The following is a 26,578-nucleotide window of genomic DNA, read 5'->3' on the forward strand; positions in this document are numbered from 1 at the left end:
TTTGGGTCCTGGCTGGACCGTAGGGGCTGTCTTAATCACCTTATCCAAGAAGCCGCCATCTTTCCTGGTGGCTCTCCCACCTCCACACCTGTCACTCACTCTCTGTACCAGCCCGGGTCTTTTTTTTTTTTTCACTTTTTTTGGTTTATCACTTTTTGAAAAAGATTTTATTTATTTGTTTTTTAGAGTAAGGGGAAGGGAGGAAGAAAAAGAGGGAACAAACACCGATGTGCCACTGGCTGCCTCTCACCTGCCCCCAAACAGGGACCTGGCCCACAGACAGCCCAGGTACGTGCCCTGAGTGGGGGGTTAAAACCTCGAGCTTTCACTTCGCTGGACGACACCCAGCCCGCTGAGCCACACCCACCAGGGCAGTGACTATCACCTTCTGAAGTTATCTTCTTTATTTATATGTTTATGTGTATTTTCCCCGAAGTCGATGCTCCCCATCTGCTCCTCAGTGGCAGGGGTTTTATCTGGCTCACCACTTTATTCGCACATAAATGGTAAATACAGTTGGCTGAGCGACTGCAAATGCCCTATATTCTGACAGCTATTCTCAATGAAAAGTTTATACATAGATTCAAAGTCGGCTTTCCCATACCTTGCTCAGCAGGGATGAGCGGAACCAGGACAAAGCCCCCGTGACCTTATTTCAATGCTCAGCAGCAAGGTCTAGATTTCGTCAAGGTCACCGGCACTGGGGGAGTCGAAGAGGGAGGGGAAACCACGGAGGTTTGTCCCGTTTCTCACTGCGTGCACCTTTCTTGTTTCAAACCGGCCCAGCACCACAGGAAGCCCAGGGCCTTCGGGCTCAGGCAGACAGGCCAGCTGTGCCGCTCGGAGCTTGGTTCGGCGGGGACAAGTCGCTGAGCCTCTCTGGGCTCGGTCTCCGTGCCACTCATACTAAAAACCATACTTAAATGTATTAAACTTGAGAACTCACAGCTTGAAAAAGAGGAAATGTATCATTTATTTTTATTAACATTTACAGCAAAATACAGCCAAAGCATTTATACTGCTTATTACCCATATGGTAGAAAAAGTGCAGAAGAGAATGCAGTAATGTACCTCATAGATACTCAAAAAATGGTAGATTTTATTAATACCCTGCTCGCACAGAGCTCCTCCAACATGCCCAGTATCGTACCAGTATCAAGGGTGAAAATAATTCCCTGCTCTCCAGAAGCTTACCATTTAGTTGGGAAAATAAGATGTACATACTCGAGCCAGTTGAAAAACAAGGTGATTTGCGATGAGTAAGGCGTGCTAGTAAGTGCCGCGATAGTTACGAAAGGGCTTGAAGTCGGAGAAGGACAAGGAGTGCTGACTGGTTGTAAACTGACTTCTAACCACAGCGACCACAAATGTCAAAGACTAGTCAGGTTCACAAATGTCAAAGATGCGGGTCATCAGCTCACCAAAAGCAGACTACGGGAAAACCTCCCCATTTGCAGAGGCATGAAGTTATCTGGAAGTTCCTGGGGGGCGGGGGCGGGGAAGAGCGCAGAAGTGAGCTTGCTACAGTCAAGCACGCCAAACAACACTGGCAGCAGGGCTGCGGGGGTAGAGGGCTGACTTCAACAGCTGGAAGCAGGGGCCTCGTGTTCGGAAAATAATTTTCCCTCTTGATCAGGCTCTGAACAAGCCCTGGACTTCGCCTCTCGGTTCACAGCACCCTTGCTAGTCAATGAGAGAGAATATTTCCCTTCTTCTCCAAGGTAAAACATCTTTTCACGACGGTGCTGAGTGACTTGGCCCCGTGTGGGAAGGAAAGGTGCCTGCTCTGTGCCCCTGAGAACTTCAGAGCAACCCCCTGCTTTACAATCTGCTTGGGGCCCCCTAGAGTGTCTTCCTGTGCCCATTTTGGTTTTGCTTTTGTAACTTTAAAAAAATACTGCTTCTGAAAAAGTTTTATAAAATTATCACCTACTCATGGTAGATATATAAGGCGCAGAGAAGGGTATATGATGAAAAAGCGGGCTCCCTCCACCACTCACATCCTTTCCCTCCAAGGCTCTGACTATTCCCAGTGTCTTCTGCACACCTAGAGAGACTGCAGTACACACAGCAGTCTGTCTCTCTCCCTGCCCCCTGAAAATTGGAGTAAAGCTTGTTCTGTGCTTTTCTTTTTTCTCCACTGACAATAAATCTTGCGAATCTCCCCAAATCAGCCCAGATAACACTGCCTCACTCTTTTTCACAGCTGTGTGGTATTCCATTGTTGGGTAGGCCACGATTTGCCTGCCAGTCCACAGAGCCCTGGCTTTTATGGCACTGAGTCTTGTTAAGAGTAAAAGGCATTTCCTCAGCCATTTATTGCTGACATGTATGTTTTCGGGGCCTGCCGTGTGCTGGCACAGTGACAGGTGTTGAGACAGGGAGAGAGGCAGAGCCCTGTCCCCTGGGAAGTCAGAGCCTCATGTGGGAGGCGGGCATTTGGGAGATGCCAAGGGGCCACAACAGAACTGGGTGTACTCAGGGCTGTGGGGGCCCTTCCTGCTGCTCTGTGCTTCTTCTGGCTTCCCTTTCTCTGCCGAGGCAGAAAATGCACATGGCTGTCCTTCAGGACGTGGCCCAGCTAAGGGTATTTACAGTTCAGGGAAGAACTCCTGTAGGAAGGAAGTAAAAATTTAAAAATGCTGGTTCACAGATATTACAGATAGAGCCTGGGGTACTCACAATACCTATACAATCCGGGGGGACAGGTTTGCTTAGCAAAGGCAGTAGGATCAGAAAGAATGGGAAAGAAGGTGACCAAAGACATAGCTGGTCTATGTCCAGATGTTTTCTGTGCTCTCAGAGCTGAGCCTGACCCAACCTCCCCCTTCTCTCCCTACCCTGAGCATGTCCCCCTCCTGGCACCCTGAAAGGGCTCTCCCTCCCACTTCTGTGCCTTGTGCCATGTGGCTCAGAGATGGCCTGCCACATGGAGGCTCCCACGAGGACCTCCCTGGGGACAAGCCCAGGGCTCCCAGTGGCAGCAAACCCTGCCCTGGAGGTGCCATGCTCCGTGCGTGGATGAGCATGAATGAAGTCACCAAGAGTTTGTCACCTCCCACACAAGGCAGGGGAGTGCCTGGAAGGAATGGAGCAGGAAGACACTCTATGGACTGGGAATGCTGAGGAAAAGCCCACAGGGTTGGGGTGGCCTCACCTTGCACTAGTGTGTAAACAGAGCAGAGGACAGAGGGGACCAGGGCTCTGGAGGGAGGGGCTCAGACACAGGCAGCTAGTCCTGGCCTGGCTCTGCAGGCGAACGGTGCTGGGCCTTGGGACACCCAGGAAGTGGGTCTTCTTGGTGGTGGTGTTTGTGTGTGGGGAGGGGGAGAGGGTGGATGTGAGGGGTGGGGATATAAGCATTAAATTGCTCTTCATCTCTCAAAGCCAAAGACTATTTGCAGCCTCGTAGCAAGCTGAGGCCCTGCTACTTCTGGGCAAGAATTAGTGCAGCAAAGAGACATACTTGCTGAGCTATGATCTCCTGGTGTGTCTCTTTGCCCAGTTACCCAGGTTCACGGCATCTTCGACAGCTAGCTCTACCACCTCCCCAACCCACCAGCCAGTCAGTGAGCTTCAAGGCCGTATTCTGGTTCCTGACTTCCATCTCTCCCCTTTTGTGCTGGTGGTTCCACCTCACAACTGTACTCACGTCTAAGGCACCCTCCTGCCTCCAACCACAGCTCCACCCCCACCCTCTCTCATCCAGGTGGATCAAACCATTGGCCCCTTCCCTGAGCACACCCTTCTGCGTGCCTCTGCCTCCCACGTGCAACACTGCCCCTCTCCTGGCTCCTGCCAGCAGCAGGTTTCCTCGGTGCCTGGCACAGAGTAGGTGCTCAGGTCAGGAAGGAGCTATGGAGGAGGTGGATGGCTGGGAAGAACTGCCTTTGTGGGCAGTAGGTGATGACATCTGTCCACTCACCCTGATTTGGTGGTGAGGATGGGCAGTCGAGTGGAGCTCGACAGGCAGTGAAAACAGGCACTAGACTGAGGACCTTTGCCAGAAAAGGGGTCAGGGAGCTGGAGAATGACAGGGTGGTTGGGCGATGCACAGAGGAAGTGAGACAGGGGAGGGCTGGCTTGAGGGAGGAGAGAGGCCCGACTGCTGAGGTGAAGGTGGGGCAGCTGAGGCTAAGTGGTGTCGGTGGGTGGCACCCTCAGAGACAAGAGGGAGAGAAAGCAGAAGAGTAAAGAGAGGATGGACCATCTGGGACAATTTTGTGTGAACTGTGCAACGGAGGCAGTGAGGAATCAGGCAAAGGTCCGGTCTCTGCAATCCTGATGTCGTTTTCTGACCACGCCTCTCAGCCTGGGAGCAAGAGGGCAGAAGACTGGCTTGGCGTGCTCCCAGGCCAAGGAGAGAGGTTAGGTGGGAAGTCTCACCAGGGAGAAGAGGCCTCTTGGTGTTACTGCCGCCGTCAACCCCATCACTCCAGCCCTGTGGGTGCTGCCCCCATTTTTACAAAGCCTATTTTACAGAAAAGGGACCCGAAGGCCATACAGGCTGAGATTAAGGACCTCACATCACGCGGGAACAACGCCACACAGACAGTACTGGCTCAGAGCTGGGATTTGATCGGATTCGTGGGACTTCCCTCCTCCAAGCACCCGCACTGAAGAAAGTGGTTCCAAGAGGGGCGTGGGGTGGCTGGGCAGGAATAAGTACTAGGACCTAGAAAGAAGACCAGGAATGGGGGAGTCAACAGTTCGTGAGACTGTGGAATGCTGCTAAAAAGTCATGTTGAGCCAGCATGGAGAACAGACTGCATGGAGACAAGAGCCTTAACAAAGACTGAAGTCGCCCAGTTGCCTCCCACAGCCTCTGGCCCCCCTCCCAGTGCCCCTTCCTCCCTTTGGTGCCCCCTCCTCCCTTTGGTGGCCCCGCACGGAACCACACCTTACTTTTGAGTAGCCTGTTTTTAGACGGCACTTACACACTCGTTACAAGGCCACGTGGAAGCTGGGATGCGGCAGCCTGTGTTCATCTGAAAGGAGGAGTCTCCTGCTGTGGGCCCTGCTACGCCAGGACTTAGCCAGAAGTTCCCAAGCTTGCCCAGGAGCCTCCAGCCTGGCTTTGGCTTCATTCACCAGCTGGCTCGCCAGAGGAGCCTGCGTTCTCTCCCCTTGCAATCACCGCCCTTATGTCTAGGTGGCACCAAAACCTCACACTGATCCCTCCCAGGTTGGGGAGCCGGCCTACACGGGGGACAGAGTACTTCCAACCTTGCCTTCTCAGACGGCTGCTCAGCTCAGCTGGGGTGCGAGTTCAGCTCTCTGGGCTGCGAACCTCCAAGTGCAAGGGGACTGACTGCAAATTCGTCATTGCTGTTTCCTCTCTGTCTTCTGCTTTGCTAGGTCCCTGCCTCCTCTGGGGACAGGTGGGTGCTCATCGCCGCTCCAGAGCTGTCCCAAAGCGAGCACTGCTCCCGTTCTTTTCAAATGTAAAAAAGAAAATTACTGAAAAGATAATGTAATGTGAATTTCCTTTTTAAACTTAAGTTTTTAAAAAATTTATCAAAGTAATTCATTCACATGGTTCAAAGCAATAGGCTCCTGTTGGACCCCTTTGGATATTTAAAATACTGTGGTAACTCATCCACTCGCACGACGCCATAAACATGAAGGTTTTTGCAGCTCACCATCCATACAGGGCGGGGCAAAAGTAAGCTTACAATTGTAAGTACAGGAAACATAGTTTATTCTTGTATTATTTAGTAATCATTGAATTTTTTCCCTCCGAACAATTGTAAATCTACTTTTGCCCCACCTTGTATATCTGTTCTTGACTGCTTTGAACTGTGGCTGGTTCACAAAGTGGGAAATCATTCATTCATTCATTCATTCATTCGGCAAGTATTTACTGGCAACCTCTGGGCCGTGCACCCCGGAGCACTGTTGGAGGCACTAAGGATGGCGGGGAGTTAAACAAGGCCCCTCTGGCTGGGCTCAGGCCGCAGCTGTGGAGCCGGACTCGCTCAGGGAGTGCCAGGTGCTGTTAAGTCCTAGGAAGAAAAATAGGGCAGGTTTCTTTCGGAAGGGGGTAGTGGGGTGTCAGCGGTCAAGACCAATCGCTCTGAGGAAGTGACGCGGCGCAGAAATTGGTAGGGGTGGAACAATACCTGTCAGCCGTGGAGCAGCACCCCGCCACTGCAAGGTTCAAGAGCTGGAAAGTTGGGGTTCTTGGCTCTACTTGGCCTGCTGCCAGCCCCTCACCGCCCCAGGGGTTCTCTCTTCTTAGAGCACCATCTCTCCTAGGGAGTGAGTGAGAGAGAGAGTGTGTGTGTGTGTGTGTGTAGGGAGGGGTCCTTCACCTCCCCAGCCCCGCCTCCGCTTCCCTTTTCCACTTACCTCCGCCCTGAAGCCCCCTCCCCCAGCGAGCGCTCCCAGGAGGTTCCCCCACCCCAGGAGGAACGCCGAGACGCGGCCGTGGGGAAACGTGAAGTTTGTGCGGCTCAAAATGACGCAAAAATTCTTGAAGAGCTCTTTGGTGGCGGATATCTAGAGATCAGACCATGTGAGGGGCCGAGAGTACAAATACGGCCGCTTGGGCGCAGCTCCCGCACAGGCAGCAGTCGCCCCCGGTGCCTCGAGGGCGCGAGGGTCGCCCGCCTCGGTGAGCCCCGGGACCAGCCTCCCCACGGACTCCCGGCAGGTGGGTCCGCTTTCCTCCTTGCTTCTAACACACACTTCCTTCCAGAACTTGCCCCCTGTCTGCCGCGGCGGGCACCGGCGAGGGCGTCTGTGCGCCTGAGCGGTGGGCGCCCGGATCCGCGGCCGCCCTCCCGGGAAGAACGCGAGTGGACGCGAGTCCGGCCGCCCGGAGGGAAAGCTGACCGCGGACTGGACGAGCGGGCTCCGAAGGGCTCCTTTGTCTGCCGCGCCCACGGGCTTTGTGGTGCGCTGAGCGCGAGAGGAAGACCCTGCAAAGACGGTCTCAGGCAAAGCGCTGTCCTGCGCTTAGGGAAAAGTTGCTTTAGTCTCACCCCGTAGCTTACGTTTGATCTTGACTTACTGCCGTCGCGTGCCGGTGGCTTTGTGCAAAGGCATTTCTGCAGGGAGAGTTCGGGTTCACAAAAAAGCCTAACTAGAGAAATCTCTGAATGGCACTTAAGTGGGACGAGACTCCGCGCGCTTGGGTTGTTTTCACTGGCAGAGCTGCTGCGCGCTCAGACATCTTACCGGCCATTCAGAATTTCCGCGGAACTCGGGCTCCAGCCAGCTCTTTCTTGCGGCCGGAGTGTGCGACCGTCAGCTGCGTGAAAAATGTGTACGTTCAAATTTGTTTTGGAAAACGCTCTTTGGAGCTGAAGAACACTAAGGGTCACATCACCTTTTGCACGGGGTCTTTTGCGGAATAAATTTCTTTTTCAGTTGTGGTTTTAAAGAATTTGAGAAGGGTAGGATTTCTAAGTCAGACATAACAAAGGCTTGTGTGTGTGTATTTTTATGGTCAGTTTGGTCCAGAATAAAATGAACTAGGTCAATGGGTTATTTATGAGCCTGCTAGCTTTCATCAGAGTAAGATGAGAGCAAATCCTCAACGTGTTTTGCCTTCAGTTACAGGGGCAAGTGCCTAAGAAAGCAACACTGGGACATGTGTTTCATGAAGCGGAGGGGCACGATGGGCGGTGTCCGTGTTTGGGTTTCTAGGAGTAGAGGGAAACACACAGCTTTATTTTCCCTCCCACCACTTTCTTTTGTGCGGAGCCACTGCTGCCAAAGGTTCAAGACTGGGGTAGAGTCAGGTTCTTCCAGGCGTGTGCAAATTGAACAAGCCTTTTGGGGCATGGATTTTTCTGTTTTTCACTGAACCTGAATGAGATCAGATTGAGACTGCTTCACAATTCATCAAAAGTCCCCTCCGAACCCTGGTGATCGATCTAGGACATTTCAGAAATGTAATAGCAGCACAGATATTCAAACTCATTTTTTTTCAATCTCCTTGCTTAAGAAATACATATACAAGGGGTGGGTGGTGGGGTGGGAGTAGCGGTGGAATACGTTGAAATTTAAATGAAATGAACAAAAACCTCAGAAGTTCCTCTCTGAGGGATTTTGAGTTGTCCCAGTGTTTTGATGAAAGTCCGAGAGGCATGTCAGAGAGTCTCACCTGTGGGTGAGATGGCAGTGGAATGGGTGCCTGGCCGGAGCGGGTTGTCTCTTCCATCAGGCTTACAAAAACACCGTGGGTGACCTCCCCAGAGGGAAACGCAGGCAATTCCAGAAGTGAAGCCAGTAAGTGTCAGTTCCTTCTTTATACTTGTGGAATGGCACCACTTGAGAGAACAGGGGCAGGGCTGTCTGAAGAAGTTTAATTTGAATTAAGCTTAATGAATCAACAGGATATAGTCACGACAACAGGACGACTAGTCACGACTTGGCTTTTTAAATAAAGGTGCCTAGATAACCAAAGGGGACATGCAGTAATTTTTCTGTCACTTTACGAAATCACCTCATAGCTTTGTAATTCTGGGTCACAGAGCAGCTCCTCTGGGTCTCTTGGGCCTCGGTTCTAAGCGAGGGGGAGCAAGGGTCCTGCATAACTGGGCGGCGTCCAAGTCCCCGGACTCATTCTGTGACCGGGACCCTAACCTTTCTGCTGTAAGCAAATACAAGTTGAAATTATGGGGCAAAACGCCTGAGGGCCAGGACTCTCTACCCAGACGTTGCCATCAAATCAGGGTCCTCTGGGGGCCTCTTGGGTTTCACTCTAAGGCGGAGGCTTTGCACACTCTGACACATGTAAGTCAAATTGTGCACCTCTATCACGTCCAGCCAACAGGCCCAACTACCCTGACTCCCTCAGTCCCCTTTGCCAGATGCCCGGGTGTGGTGCAGTGGAAATGGCCTCCAGCTGGGGCAGATGTGGGCTGTGTGATTTTCTTTCCAGGTCACTGGGCTGTTGCCAGGGAGCCACACTGCCCTGAGGCTTGCCCACAGACCAGGCTGGGCTGTGCAGTCAAAGGCCCTGTTTCTCGTGCCTGGGGCACGTGATGCTGACGGAGATGCTCCTGAGGGTCCAGGCGCTGCCACCCCAACCCTGGACCAAGGGAACTTGTCAGTTTCTGTGTTTAACTGGACAAAACAGCACCCTAAGGAGGGCATACTGTCATCTTTCTGGGGGGGCCCCAGGTGGAAAACAGATGGAAATAGACTTTAAAAGAAACTTGACAGGAAGGATTTTCTCTGGGCAGAAGGGTGAGCAACTTTTCTTTCCTTATTTTTTAAAGGACTTACTTATTTTTAAAGAGAGGGGAAAGGAGGGAAAAATAGAGGTAGAGAATCATCAATGTGTGGTCGCCTCCCACACGCCCTCTACTGGGGACCTGGTCTGCAACCCAGGCATGTGCCCTGACGGAGAATCGAACCAACGACCCTTTGGTTCGGTCAGGCACTCAATCCACTGAGTCACACCAGCCACCAAGACCCACTTTTGGCTGACACAGACCCCTTATTTCCAGGCAGAGCTCATCACTCTGATGGGTCCTCCTTCAGAAACGGTCTCTGAGTTGCGCTGCTATGAAGGGGGCATTGCCTCCAGCCTGACCTTTGTTCCTTCTCCCTGACTGGGAAGATGAATGCTCATTTACTGAATGTCAACAGCATGTTGTTAAACCCAAGTGTTTTCCCAGCCCCGTGTCTAGAGTTGAGATAAGGCAGGTCTGACTGCCTCATTTTCTTCTTTCCTTTGGCTCCCCTGGCTGGAGGCTGGAAGCTGGCAGCAGCCTCCTCACCGTCACCCCAACCCTGGACCAAGGACAGGTACTTGTTAGTAGCTCTTTAAACTGTAGGCTTTTAAAAAGCCACAACCAGAGAGCCCCTTATTAACCCCAGAAACCTCTGGGCTGCAGAGTGAGAGATGGACCCCAGCAACAGGGAGACATAGAGGTGACGTCCCAGGGCCAGCTCAGTGGCAGATGGCATGGGAAAGGTCTCCTGGGACCCTGAGGCACAGTTCTTCTTCGTTTCTTCACCCCCCCCCCCACCTCGTCAACCTTTGACATAGGGAGGGAAGAGGTGAGAAGGGGTTGGGGACGAGGTCAGTGGCAGAGCTGAGAGAGCCCACTGCGCGCTCTGGGAGAAGCCAGAGCTGGAGGCTGGTGGTGGGCTCGGCAGGAGGGAGCAAGTTAGTGGGGCTTTCCCCTCTTGTGTTTTTATGTCGTCTTTCTGGGCATATTCAAGAAAAAAAGAACATTCTATTTCCTTTGTTACTGAGCTACTGATTGAAAACAGAATAAAGGGAGTCTTTTGCTCTAAGAAGCTCCCTCAGGGGAGGGAGGGGCAGAGCTGCAAGGGCCAAGGAGGGGTCTGCTCCGAGTCCTCCGTGGCCGACTCCAGCTCGCCCACAGCCCACAGCCCACAGCCGGGGAGGACTCAGCCAAGCCTGGAACCTGAGTCTTCTGCACGACATTCTTTTTTTTCTTCCCTGGGTGTGTTGTTTTTAAATGCTAATCTAGTTAGTCGGCTCTTTCCCTTGTCTCAGAGGAAAAGAGATGGGGCAGGGAGGAAAGGGGAGGGAAGGGCCTGGGGGCAGAGAGGAGATAGGCTACTCTGGGCTATTCTGGGCACTCCCCAGGCAGCCAGTCGGAGGTTTGACCCCTGGAGGTTTCCCAGCTCCTCTGAGGGCTAGGATTATTTTTCTCCCCCCAGTTTTTAATTTTGAAAAATTTCAACTGAAAAGGCAGAGAAATGGTCCAGTGACCCATTACCCAAATTCACCAATTGTTATCATTTTGTCACATCTGTGCACGCAGTCTCTCTCTAATTCTACACATATCTAAGTTTTGCATGTGTGATATATACATTATCCGATACACCGTGTATATTACATGACATAATGTAATAATTATACAATTTACATATATATGTAATTTGGGGGTTGAACCTTGGAGAATTTGCAGACATCCAAGTACTTCTCCCTAAATACTTTGGCCTGTATCTGCTAAGAACAAGGGTGTTTTCCTAATAACCAAGCTGCATTATTATCACATTTGGGAAAGTTAACTTTGATAAAGTATATTATTGGCTACACAGGCCACATTCAAATTTCCCTCACTATTTCAGTGATACTCTTTTTAGCTTCGAGGATTACTCTTTGAGACTAGAAACTCCTAGGGATTGGGAACCATCTCTTGCCCTTATTCCGGTGTATCTGACACCTGGATTGCTACTGGGTCATGATGAACTGCTTTTTCATGAATGTCCCCAAACTGCGTGGGCCACTCCTTGTGAAGCACATTTCAGAACTTCTTGACCTAAGAGTCTAGGCACCCGCAGTTCAAGCAACACCACCTAAATCACAGACATCTTGCGGCCGCAGCGGTGACCTCAGGTGGCCTCCATCGCCCCGTCTGCTCTGCTGCCTGCCCCTGTCTCTCCCCCAACTTTGCCCTCCTGCCCAGAGAAGCGGACCCCATTCCCCTTCTCCTCTCCTGCTCACCCCTCGGGTTTTATTTAATTGCTCCTCAAATCCCTTTCAAATCCCTCTTCTCTCTCTCTCGCCTTGCTCAGCTGCCACAAGTAATTCCACCCTTATTTCATAACACACTTTCCCCGGGGCTGGTTTTCTTCTCTCTCCTGCCTCCTCCCTCCTCTCCCCGTCTTGGCTGCCTTTGTAAGTCTAATCCTGTTTGTTTCACACGAAAGTCTCTTAGTAATATACCTATAGTAACGACAAGAAAATCTGTGTTTGGAAATGCTCCTATGTTTTTTAATGTCGATTTTTATTTGTTGCATAAATTGCACTATAACAACAATAAAGGAGTGTTGAGAAGGTGTAAGTGACCCTCCTAACCCTGCTTACTCTAACACATCACTGTGGGAGTTTCCCAGGTCTCCTCCCCACTAGTCCACAGTGAAACGTATGACGGCGGCAGAGTGAAAGCAGTTTGGTTTTTTGCAAAGTTAAGTTGTGAAGTTAAGTGTAATAAGGAATTTGTGTCATCAACTTCTAAAGCTCTTTTTTAAGTTATATTTTATGGTTATACTATTACAGTTGTCCCAATTTTTCTACCTTTGTTCCCCTCCACCCAAACCACCCCAACTCCCTCAGCCAATCCCCACGCTGTGGTCCATGTCCATGATCACACATATATGTTCTTTGGCTAGTCTATTCCCTATGCTGTACTTTACATCCTCATGGCTATTCTGTAACTGCGAATTTATACTTCTTTATCCCTTCACCTTTTTTGCCCACCCCCCTTACTCCCCTCCCCTCTGGCAACCGTCAAAACATTTGCTGTATCTATTACTCTGTTTCTGTTCTGCTTTGTTTGTTTATTTTGTTTTTCAGATTCAATTATTGATAGATATGTATTTATTGTAATTTTATCGTTCATAGTTTTGATCTTCTTCTTCTTCTCCCTCCTCCTCCTCTTCCTCTTCTCCTTTTCCTTCTTCCTCAAGAAGACCCTTTAACATTTTATAATACTGGTTTGATACTGATGTACTCATTTAGCTTTTTCTTATATGGGAAGCTCTACCTGTCCTTCAGTTCTAAAGGATAGCTTTGCTGGGTAGGGTCATCTTGGTTGTAGGTCCTTTCTTTTCATCACTTTGAATATTTCTTGTCAGTCACTTCTAGCCTGCAAAGTTTCTTAGGAGAAGTCAGCTGACAGTCTTATGGGGGCTCCCTGTAGGTAATTGACTGCTTTTCTCTTGCTGCTTTTAAGATTCTCTCTTTGTCTTTAACCTTTGGCATTTTAATTACAATGTGTCTTGGTGTGGTCCTCTTTGGGTCCATCTTGTTTGGGACTCTCTGTGCTTCCTGGACTTGTATGTCTATTTCCTTCACCAAGTTAGGGACGTTTTCAGTCGTTATTTTTTCAAATAGGCTTCCAATTTCTTGCTCTTTCTCTTCTCCTTCTGGCACCCCATGAAGCAAATGTTGGATTTTTTTAAAGCTGTCCCACAGGCTGCTTACGCTATCCTCATTTTTTTTTTGGATCCTCTTTTCTTCTTGTTGTTTTGTGTGGTTGTTTTTGCTTCTTTATTTTCCAAATCATTGATTTGACTCTTGGCTTCATCCACTCTACTTCAACTATTGTTTCCCTGTAAATTGTTCTTCATTTCATTTAGTGTACCCTTTTTTTTCTGACTGGATCTTTTTTATGCTGTTGAAGTCCTCACTAATTTCCTGTATGAGCATTCTTATAACCAGTGTTTTGAACTCTATATCTGTTAGATTGCTTGTCTCCATTTTGTTTAGTTTAGTTTTTTTTTCTGGAGTTTCATTCTGTTCTTTCATTTGGGGCATGTTTCTTTGTCTCCTCATTTTGGCACCCTCTCTGCATTTGTGTCTATGTATTAGGCAGAGTTGCTACATCTCCCAGGCTTGATAGAGTAGCCTGTCTAATGTAGTATGCGTTCTGTAGGGTCCAGTGGCACAGCCTCTCTATCACCCAAGCTGGGTACTCAAGGCACCCCCACTGTGTAGACTGCGTACACCCTCCTGTTGTAGTTGAGCCTTGATCGCTGTTGCCACATCCAAGGTCAGCCACTATCTGTGTTCTGTTTGTGGTCACACAGCATTAGCTACAGGGTGATCTGTGGATGGTTGCTACTTGTGCTGGGTTTGGAGGTTCCCAGGAAAGACCAAACTGTGAATCAAAGGCTGGCCGCTGCTAGTCCCGGGCTTGGGGCTGTTTACCAAGAAGGATAGGACTATCTGAAGTCAGATGCTGCTTGTTTGAGAGAATTTAGGAAAATCAGAAGCATGGACCAAGACAGGACTTTTGTATGGAAAAGCCTGGAAACAACTTGGGTGGGCCTGGAAGTTGAATGGGGAAGAGCCTCAGAGAATCACCAGGGTGGGCAAACAGTGTGAGCCAGGTTGGTGGAGTCTCAGATAGATACGGCACTTACCCACCAGCTCTTTTGGACGGAGGGCTCAGAAAAGGAACGATGGCCCCTGCCAGCACTTCTGTCTGGGAGAAAGCTGCTCCACAGCTCTTGCCCCGAAACAATTCAGCCCCTCCCTGTATGTCCGATGCCTTTCAATCTGCTGTCCCCATGCTGGAACTCATAGCAAGTGGAGTCAGTTTGTGCCCCTTTAAGAAGAACTACCTGGGATTCCAGCAGTTTCCACCTTCCGCAGTCTTAATCCCCACTGGTTTTTGCAGCAAGAAATTATGGAGACTTATCTTCCTGGAACTGGAGCCTTGGGCTGAGGGCCCAGGTGTGGGGCTGGGACCTCTTGCTCCTAACACATCCCTTCTGATTTTCATCCACCACATATGGGTATGGGGCCAGCTCTCTCTGTCTCTCCTCCCCTCCTACCAGTCTTGATGAGATTTCTTCTTTAATTTCGTATTTGTAAGACTTCCATTCAGTTCACTTTCTGGCGGTTCTGAATAATGGTTGTTCTGTAGTTTAGATGTAATTTTGATGTGGTCGTGTGAGGAAGTGAGCTGTGTTTATCTGTGCTGTCATCTTGACTGGAAGTTCAACTTCTAAAGCTCTTTAAAGGTGCCTAAAAGACAGCTCCAGGGAATCCATATAAGAGTCTCTATGCCTCCTTGTCTTTCTGTCCTTCAATTTAGTTTCCTTCAAGAGCCAGAAAGAGCCCTGACCAATGTGGCTCAGTTGGTCGGGTATTGTCCCACGAAGCAAAGGGTTGCTGGTTCATTCCCAGTCAGGGCACATGCCTGGGTTGTGTGTTTGGTCGCCAACAGGGGCTGTGCCCCTCTCTCACATTGGTGCTTCTTTCCTTCTTTTTCTCCCTCCCTTCTTCTCTCTCTAAAAATAAATAAATATTTTTTAAAGAACCAGAAAGAATGTTAAAATAAATAAATAGCTCCTAATCAGTTTCGCTGTCAATCTATCCCTTTGTAGTAGGCAATGATGCTGTGTTCTATAGCACACATTTTAGATAATTTAGTATTTTTATGGTTAAACCCAGATTCTGTAAACTAGCTTAGGAGGCAAACCACCATTTACAACCTTTATTTCTGTGGGTAAAATAGATAAGTTCTAAGCAAGCAACTCACAAAATAGGCATTCGGAACATAGACTGTCTGGGTGTGTCACTGGTACTTGTTTCAAAGTCTAAAAAGCACGCCTGTGCTCGCCATTAATCCAAGACATGTCAGACTTTTCCAGTCCATAGTCCATTAAAATTATTGTTGGTGACAGTCTTCCCTCCACCCCCAAGATGCACGGCAGATCCTCCTGGTGCATGAGAACAGGAGGGGCAGAACCCCAAGAATGGGACCCTAAGGAAGAAAGAGGAGTGTCTCACTTGAGGCTCAAACCTTCCAGCATGGCGTCTATGGTTCCCGGGCCCTGTGCCCCAAAAATGAAATAGCCCTTCTGTGCTGGGAGCTGTGCTGTGTATGTGTCAGTTCAGCAAGTATCAAGCACGGAGAGGTACAAGCCATGGCCCCGCTTCCAGGGGAATGCAAAGCCAAGATATGCAAAACAAACCAACAAAATACCAATGATACATGATAATCAGTGATGAATGATGGAGTAGACAGAGATCATCCTGGACTGTGGTGGTGAAAGGAAGCTTCATGGAGCCGGGTGGATAGAAACTTAAGCCAGGCCTCCTCACAGGATGCGTGCCACTGGAGGGAGTGAAGGTGTGGGGTGAGGATGCTTGCTGGCCCACCTGCCCCTGATAACCTGGACTGCTCGTGAAAATTCAGCACTCACACGAATCTCTTGAATTAAACTCTCTGGGTGGCAGCCCAGAAATCTGCTGTTTACAAGTTTCCCAGCAGCTGCAAGTTGCTGACTGAGAGGAGCCAGCACAGACCAGTGAATCCCAGTGGAAGGGGTAGAGGCCCCAGCTTCTGGCTCAAGCTGCCCGCTTGTTGTGCTTGGGGCTATGAATCACCTAGCCTTGTGGGCCTCCGTTTCCCTGCCTGGAGCGTTAAGTAGAAAAGTAGAATTGGTTGCATATGCGTGGTGGCGTAGTAACCATCAACTCACTGAGTTAAGCATTTGTCATACTTTTTAAAAAAAGATTTTATTTATTTATTTTTAGAGAGAGGAGAAGGGAGGGAGAAAGAGAGGGAGACACATTAATGTGTGGTTGCCTCTTGGACGCTGGGGACCTGGCCTGCAACCCAGGCTTGTGCCCTGACTGGGAATCAAACCGGCGACTTTCAGTCCCCAGGCCAGCACTCAATCCACTGAGCCACACCAGCCAGGGCAAGTTGTCATACTTTTATTTAATTTCTACAACTGGTCTGTCCCTGTAAATGGTCTTTTATACACAAGAAAATGGAAGCTCAGGGAGGTTAAGCAACCTTGCCAGGGTCACGTAGCCAGTAAGCGGTGCGTCTGGGATTCCAGTGCAGATCTGCGAGGCAGGAGAGCCTCGGGGTGCGGGCATACAGGAAATATGAAGTGACACCTCAGGATCTGGCTGTCTGTATTCACTAGAGGGGGGCTATCCATGCCTGTCGAGGCCAAACCCATTTCTTTTTATTAAAGTCAAAATGAATAATCCATTGTACTTCTGGCCAGCCTCTGGAGTGATCTCAACCCCGCCACCAAAAGAGCTAATCCTCTAGATTTTACACCTTGTGTGGAAAGAAGCTTGAGCTATCTTCTTCCAGGCAGAGAAAGTTCTGGACTGAGACCCTGTTTCTTTCTCATGATAAGAAGCCCAAATGACCCTGGGGATTTTAGTATATGAGTTCCCCTCCAAAAAATTAAACTGGCTGACTGTCTCATGCAAGAAATTCTTTGGATAAAGAGATGGCTGGGTTTGTGGAGTTCATTTCTACTTAGGTCCCAAAATAAGCAGGTTATCTTTGCTCCAGTCATATCTTGGAATCTCTTTATTTCATTTAAAAGGTAAACCGGCAGTCCCTGTGGCTCCTGACCTATGACACACGCCTCAAAGAACTCAACAGTCAGAATCAGACGGTTCTACTTTACCATGTTTCAGGGCCGTCCATTCGTGCTCAAAAGAATACCATTGACTACTTTGTAATAATAGCTACTTTAGAATTATAGCTATTCCTTGATTCTTTCAGGTTGAAAGTTTAAGTTCAGAAGTTTTAATTTTGGTCTCATCTTTAAAAAAAAGTCCCTTCCACAGATAGGAACCCCTTTCTTACACTGCAGTGCTTGTGAGCCAAAATCAACTTAATTCAGGGATTCATGACAGAAACTGGACAACAAATAGCAACAAAAGGAAGACTTTTAGAAGCTAAGGGTGCCATGGCCGGGTTGCTCAGTTGGTTGCAGTGTTGTCCCGTACACCAAAAGGTTGCGGGTTCAATCCCTGGCCAGGGCCCATACCTAGGTTGCAGCTTTGATCCTCAGATGGAGTGTGTAGGGGGAGGTAGCCCGTCGATGTTTTTGACATCGATATTTCTCTCTCTTTCTCTCCCTAAAATCAATAAACATATCCTCGAGTGAGGATTTAAAAAAAAAAGGTAGCAACAACAACCTGAGGGCTAGACATGCCACGTCATGTCCTCAGAGACCTCAGCTCGCAGCAGAAGGCGCCACAGCAAGGAGAGCAGCTCCAGCCTCTCCCTCTTCAAGCATCCTGCTGTTTTTCCCACCAGGTCTTGGCCTTGGACCTGAATGCCACAAAGGCAGGACTGTGCCTGCCTTGTCTCCAAGAACCTAGCATGTAGCAGGCAGACCTCCCATCGCTGCCCAGTTAGGGTGGATCCGTGGCAGAACGCCGGGTCTGGTGTTTACCGTTTTAGTTGGTGCCTGAGCTCTGTGCTTCCTGTCACCCTTGGTAGGTGTGTGTCTTGGGACCTTCAGACTCCCTCCTAATAGCAAATGCAAATTGCCACTTGGCTATATGACCTGTAATTAACCTTATCTCAGTGGTAGACCCATAATTCGTGGTGGTTTTGTTTTGTTTTTGAAATGGAAATTGAGCGTCCTGAGAAATGAACTCACTTTGATCTCCATGTGTGAAGAGTCCAACATTTCTGTAGTGTTTCTGCTTAGATTGTGCTGACGAGCGCCAAACAGACACAAAGGGACAGGCATTTCCAAACAACTGGGTGGTTACGTGACTAATCACTGTAATGGTAATTACATGCTCGTTCAGATACTGGTTCCCCTGGCTACAGAGGCAGGGTTTGTGGAAAGAAGAATGGGGGTTTGATCAGAAGTTTAAATAGAAATGATCCTTTTTACTTAGGGAGGTGGGGACGAAGTAGTCCGCTCCCTGGGCTGAGAGGAAGGAGTGTGAAAGGGAGGTCGACTGTCAGCCTGTCAACTGCACCTCGGCTGCCTCTGGTGTGCGGAGACTGGGGAGGAGGCTCCTGCCTGTCAAGCTGTCGTCCCACCCAGGAGCTAGGCCATGTGGCACCACCCAGGCCTGTCCCTGCTCATCCTGGGACCACAGCATATTCTCAAGGTGCAAAGGAAGGTTTCCTGGGCTTTTTCTGGCCATGGAGAAATTCAAAGGCTGCTTGGTGGAGGTCATGGCTGTCATATTGACCTCATTTGCAATCTTTCTACCCAGCAGGATAAAAATATTTTTTAAAGAAGAAAGCTTTCAAGAGAGAATTCTTGGAAACCAACCTTAACCACTCTAACTTCTCTATTCCTGAGCCACTTGCTCTCCATCACTGTCATCTGCCCAGTGGGGAAAGCTGGTGAGTGCTCTGTAGAATCAGGAACCTGGGCAAGGAGTCTGGATCCGCAGGCAGCATCCTGCCGGCAGAAGGGATCCCAAGCCAGGCCATCTGCTGGTGGCTGACCGATTAGTAACCGATCAGCAGAGGCCTGGGAGTGAGCTGGAGAAAAGATGTGCATCTCTGCCAGTTTGGTGGCTTCGAGTGGCTGTGACTTCTGTGTTTGCAGCCCAGGTTCCATGGTCAGGGGTGGGAACACAGTAGAATAACCCAGAAAGCAGAGCTGGATGGAGACAGGCCAGCCTCTGGGGAGAAGCAACCTGAAGTGACAAATTGGCTGAGGGATGCTCTTAACATGTTTTCTTACAGCTCAGGCCATTTCAGCCTGCTGAAAGTTTTTTTTTTTTTTAGAGTGCTGGGGATATTTCAGGAAACAAGGCCTTTGTAATGCTCAGAACAAAAACAGGGAATAGTGTATATTCTTGTAGCAGCTGCTTGTGACAGGTGCCAAGAAACCAAGCTCAGACACCGTGGGGGCTGAGCCCCTGAGGGCCCTCATGAACACACATTGTCCCCCAGAAGTTCACCAACACACACACAGTTTCCAGCTTCCCTGCAGAGCGCCCCAGGGAGAAAGTCAGTGAAACCCAGAACAAATCATCGGATCCCTGTGGCAGGAAGGTGACGAGTCACTGGTGTGGCGGAATGTCGTTCCCCTGCCAATGTATCCTTGGAGGGGATGATGTGTTCCTTCCACAGGCCATGGTGGATGTGCCAGAGAAAGGCTGGGTGAGGCTTTGCTCTTTGAGCTTCAATTTAAATGAGAGGAAAGTTGTGTATGAAAGATAGGAAGAAGAAAATTCTGAGTATAATTTTGAAGGTGGAGAGACAAAGATCAGGCAAGGGGGGCCTCGGTGGGGGGCAGGCTCTGTCGCTGAGTGCCATCTGGCACTCATCGGAAAGCTCTTTATCTCCGCCATCTGGTCTTCCAGTTCCTGGCGTTTAGTGTGGACAGCGTGTTGCTGATAGAGGCCAGAGGGCAGTGCAGAGGCCTTCTTCAAACAACACAGCCAGGGACCACCACGTGCAGGTGGCGTTTAGCTGTGTATTTAAACATATTGACGTCCCATAAAAATGAACTTAAAAAATCCCTTGGCCTCGCAGAAATTTATGGTGAGTGCAAGGATGTGTGGTTGTTTTAAAACTTCGTGGAGCCTAGTTGAGGTCCCAGGGAAGCGGGGAGCAGGGAGAGGCTGGACAGCAGTGTACAAAGAAGAATGGGGTTTTATCTAGACTGTTCTTTGCAGAAATTTGTATTCTTCTATGAGTGGTGTTTGTATCCTTGTGCCCAGGATAGGTGGGGGCCAAACAGCTGGGTGCGGTAAAATGCAGGACACCTACTCGATCCACCCCCTAACGCACACACGCACTAGCTCCATAGTGCTGGTTTCTCTCTTGTTGCTGTAATAGTTTTGGCAACAATAAATTCCTTAAATATTTTTATTTTCTGTTGTACAGAAAACAGAACCCAACACACGTAAAACTCCACTTACTTGTGTCCCTGGGTGTTCGTGTCTCAGCCCTGCCGATATTTGTGTGCGCAGTCATCAGTATGGATTTACTACTTTGTGTTCTAGTTTTTCACTCTCCACACATTTGTCTTTATACTTCTGTGTGTGGACAGTTCAGTTGTGCTCACCGAAGGCCCAGAGAAGGTAGGATGCGTACACTGCCCTCTTTGTTAGTGACCCGTTCCTAGCCATCCTCCCAGTTGGGTTTGTGAGGGCAGGATAGAACTTTGCATCGTGACTAGGGGTGGCAGTCGTCCCTCAGTGTCTTCTGCTAGAAAGGTATATTATCTGAGTTAAGCAGAAACGTGCTTCAAATTCCAACTGTTTCCAGAGTCTGAGAAGGTCAGGCCCAGAAGAAATGAAGTTAGCTGGAAGGTTTTGGTTGTTTACTACTTTGTAATGAGCCATAGGTTTGAAGTCCAAAAGGGCATGGCTTTCTACTCCCACGTTTGACATCTCAGACCTCAGTCCAGAGGAGAGAAAGCTGAGCTGACTTTCCTGCACCTTTGCCCACGGCAGTGATATGCTAGGGGTGGAGGGGGGGGGCCCAGGGAGGGTGGCCCTGCCCTCCTCACGTGTGAGGACAGACACACCAGCCGTGCCTGCATCTGTAATCACCGAGCTCCTTTCCCTGGCTCTTCTGTGGATGAGAGGTGCCCTGCTGCCCCTATTGCAGAGTAACAAGTGGATTAGCCGCAGGAGCTACTGGGAGTGCCAAGAAGAATGAATGGTGAGCAGCAGCGTCGTGTAAGACCCAGTAGGACTTGCAGAGGTGTAATGGGAACAAAGAAAGGAGGAGCACAGACGGACTGGACACAGCCAGATGCAGCTAGAAAGTGCTCAAAGGCTTCTAAGAGCTGGGTGACAGGGAGAGTGAAAAAGTCTGCAGCTCAGGAGCTGGGGGTGCCTCAGAAAGGATGGTCTTTTCACTTCTACCACTTGCTTGTTTCCTCTTTAAGTCACATCTGTAGTTTACATAAAATGTACTTTGAGTATGCAGCTTAAATGATGGAGAGGACTGACCTTGTCTACTTGCAGGCTGAAACTGCCTCTTCATTTGTTACTCTCTTCCCAGCACAGCATCCGGGACAGAGTAAGTACTCTGGGGAGCCTAGGTGAGGTGCACACCCTTCTTACATTCTTCTGAGTTACTGGCAAACTCCAGCATGAGATTCCAGCCCTACAGTGAAACAAATACTTTGTTCGTAAATGAAGCCCGTGCAGGACCTTGGTGGTTTGCTGTCTATTCTTTTGTTTTTTCCTTTTCAAGTTAATTGAGGTTTGAAAGAGTGATGTTGATTTTATTGACTCTCAGATGGAAAATAGGATGTCTCACATTAACAGATGCATTTATAACTTTATTAACTAATGTAGTTTAAAGTGTATGATGAGCAGATCCAAGATGGCAGCAGAGTAAGTGGATGTTACACTCCCCTCCTCCCAGGACTCAGCTGGAATTACAACTAAGTTATAGAGCAACCAACCTGAAAAACAAGGTGAAGACTAGCTAAAGAGAAGTCTTATCACCAGGGATTTACGGAAGAAGCCACACCGAGACTGGTAGGGAGGGTAGAGATGCGAAAAGGGCTGGCCCCGCTCCCACGAGCGGCTGAGGTTAAGGAGGGATAGCACAGTGCAGAGGTTCCCCCTGAGAAGTCTGGGGTCTCAGCCCCAAGCCGGGCTCCTCCCAACCCAGAGCACCAGAGCCTGGAAGAGGTGCCCACATGATGTCTGGCTGTGAAAGTCAGCGGGGATTCTCTTTGCCAGGGAGAGAGGGAGTCTGCTAGAGGCACAGGCATCCTCTTAAAGGGCCAGTGCACAAAATCTCATTTGCAGCCACTCACCCTGGGTTCTGGTGGAAGAAGGGCGAGCGGACTAGAGTCATGTGAGGAGCAACTGGGGTTTGTGGTTCTGGGGAGAGAATGAAGAAACAGCTGCCATGATATGTGTGCTAAGTCCCTCTCCCACACCACAGGTGCCACCTTTCTTGGGTGGAGCACTCCCCTCCAGACAGCATCAGCCTGGGGAATGCAACAGCCCCGCCTTCCTGGCTTCCTGTTGCCCCTCCCTGCAGAGCTTGTGCCCTGCTGGAAGGACACCTGCCTAGGCCAGAGGGTCGAGAGGTCTGGGCAGACTCAGGGGGTAGTCAGTGACTGAGTTGTATGGCTTTGGGGTGAGGGTATTTCCCCCCTTTCCTGTGAACCTGACTGACGCCTCCCCCTCACAGGAGATCTGCTAGCTCCACCCTCCCAACAACTGGTGGCTGGGCCGCACCCTGGACCGACTCAGTTGTGTGGCTCTGGCATGGGGGCCACTCCCTTCACTGTCCCCCAAGCCCACCCCATCACAGAGGTGTGCAGGCACCCAGAGAGTGGCAGTTAGACTTGGTATACCCCGGGACATTGGCTGAGTGGCCTCAGACCCAGCATTGGCACCAAGTTTTAACCTGTAGCAATCTGGTAAACACTACTGGCCCTTACTTAGTGACTCCCTAAGAACCTTCCTCATGCAATTCGAGTACCGCCAGAGGCTCTTTCAGTGACTGAGCCTAACAGGCAGCTGCAGGCAAAGACAGGAGGAAGGGGATCTCAGAGTGCCTTGGGACTTTTGTTGATCTGGCCCTGGGCCTGGTGCTGGTAAAAGCTGGCCTAGGTGTAGAGCTTGGTCCTTCCTGTGTACACACAGGTCCAGTGGAAGCAGCCACAAACTAGATCATGTTGGAGCTCCAAACAGGTCGTACAGGGCTAGTCACAGACAGTGTCTGACATTGGCCGGCCCCAGAGCCTCTGTCCAAAGGCTCCAGAATCAATGCACCCAGTGGCCAGCTTCTGAAAACATAAGAGCAGGATCCAAATAGCTTCACAAGCAGCATATTTAAAGAGAGATCTTGGCAGGCACCAGGCCCTGCAGAGGTGAATTCTGTTTCATGAGGTCAGCACCTGCACAGCAGCTCATACTGTGGTCAGGGTTGATCCTCAGAGTCAGCCAGTCTGAGTGTTGACCCCATGAATGAAAGGGCCAATAACAATCAAAACTCAATTAAAATAAGAGGGCCCACATAACCCACACAAGGGACATTCCTGGAGTACTCAGCTCAGGTGATTGAGCATACTGCACCACTGGGTCCTCCAGGACAACTACGACATAAGGCCAAGACTGGGAGGGATAGAAGATCTACCTAATACACAGAAACAAACACAAAGAGGCAGCCAAATTGGGGAGACAAAGAAACATGCCCCAAATGAAAAAACAGGAGAAATCTCTGGAAAAAAGCTAAATGAAATGGAGGTAAACAATTTATAAGAATAGAATTCAAAAAGTGGATATAAAGATGCTCAAGGAACTTAGGAACAACTACAACAGCGTGAAAACGGACACAGAAATCATAAAAACAAGTGAGTAAGAAATGAAGAATATAATATCTGGCCCTGGCTGGTGTAACTCAGTGGATTGAGCGTGGGCTGTGAACCAAAGGGTTGCTGGTTTGATTCCCAGTGAGGGCACACGCCTGGGTTACGGGCTTGGTCCCCTGTGGGGACCATATGAGAGGCAACCATACACTGATGTTTCTCTCCCTCTCTTTCTCCCTCCCATCCCCTCTTTATAAAATTAAATAAATAAGGCCTTTAAAAAAAAGAAAATATAGTAACATTAAAAAAAGAATATAATATCTGAAAGGAAGAATACACTGAAAAGACTAAACAGGTTGGTTGAAGCAGAGAATTGAATCAGTGATTTGGAAGACAAGGTAGCAGACAACACCCAATCAGAACATCACAAAGAAAAAAGAATTTAAAAGACTCTAGGTGGTTTAAGGGACCTTTGGAACAACATGAAGTGTAACAACAATCTTATCATAGGGGTACCAGAGGAAGAAGAAGAGCAAGGGATTAAGAACCTATTTCAGGAAATAATGAGTGCCCTGGTTGGGTATGTCAGTTGGTTAGAGCATTGTCCCAATATGCCAAGGTTGTGAGTTTGATCTCCAGTTTGGGCACTTACAAGAAGCAACCAATGAATGCATAAATAAGTAGAACAACAAATTGATTTCTCTCTTTTTCTATCTCTCTTCCTTCCCCCGTCCCCTCAAATCAATTTTTAAAAAAATAAATAATGACTGAAAACTCCCCTAACCTGGTTAAGGAAAAACAGCAAGTCCAGGAAGTGCAGAGAGTCCCAAACACGATGAACTCAAAGAGGCCCATCAAGACACATCATAATTAAAATGGCAAAGATTAAAGACAAAGAGAGAATCTTAAAAGCAGCAAGAGAAAGATAGTGAGTTACCTACAAGGGAGCTCCCATAAGACTGACAGCTGAGTTCTCAATAGAAACATTTCAGACCACAAGGGATTGGCAACAAATATTCAAAGTGATGAAAAGCAAGGACCTACAACCAAGACTACTTTACCCAACAAGGCCATCATTTAAAATTGAAGGAGAAATAAAGAGCTTCCCAGACAAGAAAAAAGCTAAAGAAGTTTCTCATCACTAAACCAGTATTACAAGAAATGTTAAAGGGCCTTCTTTAAGAAGAAGAAGAAGTAGACAAAAAAGAACAACATAGTTAAAAGAATAAAATGGTAAAATATGTACCTATCAATAATCACTTTAAATGTGAATGGCTTAAATGCTTCAATCAAAATACATAAAGTAAATGAATGGTTAAGAAAACAAGACCCTTGTATATACTGTTCACAAGAGACCCACCTCAGAACGAAAGATGCACACAGACTAAGGGTAAAGGGATGAGGAAAGATATTTCATGCAAATGGAATGAAAAAAAAAAAGCTGGGATAGCAATATTTTATCAGATAAAATAGGCTTTAAAACAAAGGGTATAGTAAGAGACAAAGAAGGATACTACATAATAATAAAGTGAGCAATCCAATAAGAGAACGTAACCCTTATAAACATTTATGCACCCAACATAGGAGCACCTAACTATGGACAACAAATCTTGATGGATGTAAAAGGAGAAATTGTAATACAGTCACAGTAGGGTATTTTAACACTCCATTAACATCAATGAATAGATCTCCCAGACAGGAAATCAACAAGGAAATAGTAGCTTTAAATGACACACTAGATCAGATAGATTTAATTGGTATCTTCAGAGCATTTCACTCCAAGGCATCAGAATATACATTCTTTTAAAATGCATATGGAACATTTTCTTTTTTTTTAAATATATTTTATTGATTATGCTATTACATTTGTCCCATTTCCCCCCTTCTCTCCCCTCCACCCTGTACCCCCCTCCCACCCACATTTCCCCCTTTAGTTCATGTCCATGTGTCATACTTATGAGTTCTTTAGTTTCTACATTTCCCGTACTATTCTTGCCCTCCCCCTATCTATTTTCAACCTACATTCTATGCTACTTATTCTCTATACCTTTTCCCCCTCTCTCCTCCTCCCACCCCCCTGCTGCTAACCCTCCATGTGCCCTCCATTTCTGTGGTTCTGTTCCTGTTCTAATTGTTTACTTAGTTTCTTTTGGTTTTGCTTTAGGTGTGGTTGTTAATATTTGTGAGTTTGCTGTCCTTTTACTATACATGTCTTTTCTTTATCTTCTTTTCTTAGATAAGTCCCTTTAGCATTTCATAAAATAAGGGCTTGGTGATGATGAACTCCTTTAACTTGACCTTATCTGAGAAGCACTTTATCTGCCCTTCCATTCTAAATGAGAGCTTTGCTGGATAGAGCAATCTGGGATGTAGGTCCTTGTCTTTCATGACTTGGAATATTTCTTTCCAGCCCCTTCTTGCCTGTAAGGTCTCTTTGGAGAAATCAGCTGACAGTCTGATGGGAACTCCTTTGTAGGTTACTGTCCTCTTACCTCTTGCTGCTTCTAGGATTCTCTCCTTCATTTTTACCTTGGCTAATGTAATTATGATGTGCCTTGGTGTGTTTCTTCTTGGGTCCAACTTCTTTGGGGCTCTCTGAGCTTCTTGGATTTCTTGGAAGACTGTTCCCTTTGCCAGATTGGGGAAGTTCTCCTTTATTATTTGTTCAAATACGTACTCAATCTGTTGCTTTTCCCCTTCCGATTCTGGTACCCCTATAATTCGGATATTGGAACGTTTAAAGGTGTCTTGGATGCTCTTAATCTTTTCCTCAATTTTTTGAATTCTTATTTCATCATGCTTTCCTGCTTGGTTGATTCTATCTTCCTTCTGGTCCACTGTATTGTTTTGAGACTCATATTCCTTCCTTTCACTATTGGCTCTCCTCCGCGTGTCTTCCTGCATCTGTTTTATGGTAATCTGCATTCTTTCATCTAAATTTCGTCCAAAATCAACCAGTTCCGTGAGCTTTCTGATCACCAGTGTTTTGAACTGCGCATCTGATAGATTGGCTAATTCTTGGTCGCTCGAAAGGATGAGTCCTGGGGGACTGATCTGCTCTGTTGAAAACATAGTTCCCCCCCCCCGCCCC

At 48.3% G+C, this 26,578-nt stretch overlaps 1 protein-coding gene across 1 annotated transcript in view; it reads left to right on the forward strand.

Annotated features, from left to right (window-relative positions):
* The first annotated feature begins 6,420 nt into the window (after positions 1 to 6,420).
* The window catches only part of SLC6A4 (solute carrier family 6 member 4), a 44,423-nt gene continuing 24,265 nt past the window's right edge, over positions 6,421 to 26,578 (forward strand). Inside the window, exon 1 of the mRNA XM_028522037.2 lies at positions 6,421 to 6,655. The gene's annotated coding sequence lies outside the window, so the exon portion shown is untranslated. The remainder of the gene's footprint in view (positions 6,656 to 26,578) is intronic.

This window comes from Phyllostomus discolor, chromosome 8, assembly GCF_004126475.2.
Source record: "Phyllostomus discolor isolate MPI-MPIP mPhyDis1 chromosome 8, mPhyDis1.pri.v3, whole genome shotgun sequence".
Taxonomy (NCBI): Eukaryota; Metazoa; Chordata; class Mammalia; order Chiroptera; family Phyllostomidae; genus Phyllostomus; species Phyllostomus discolor.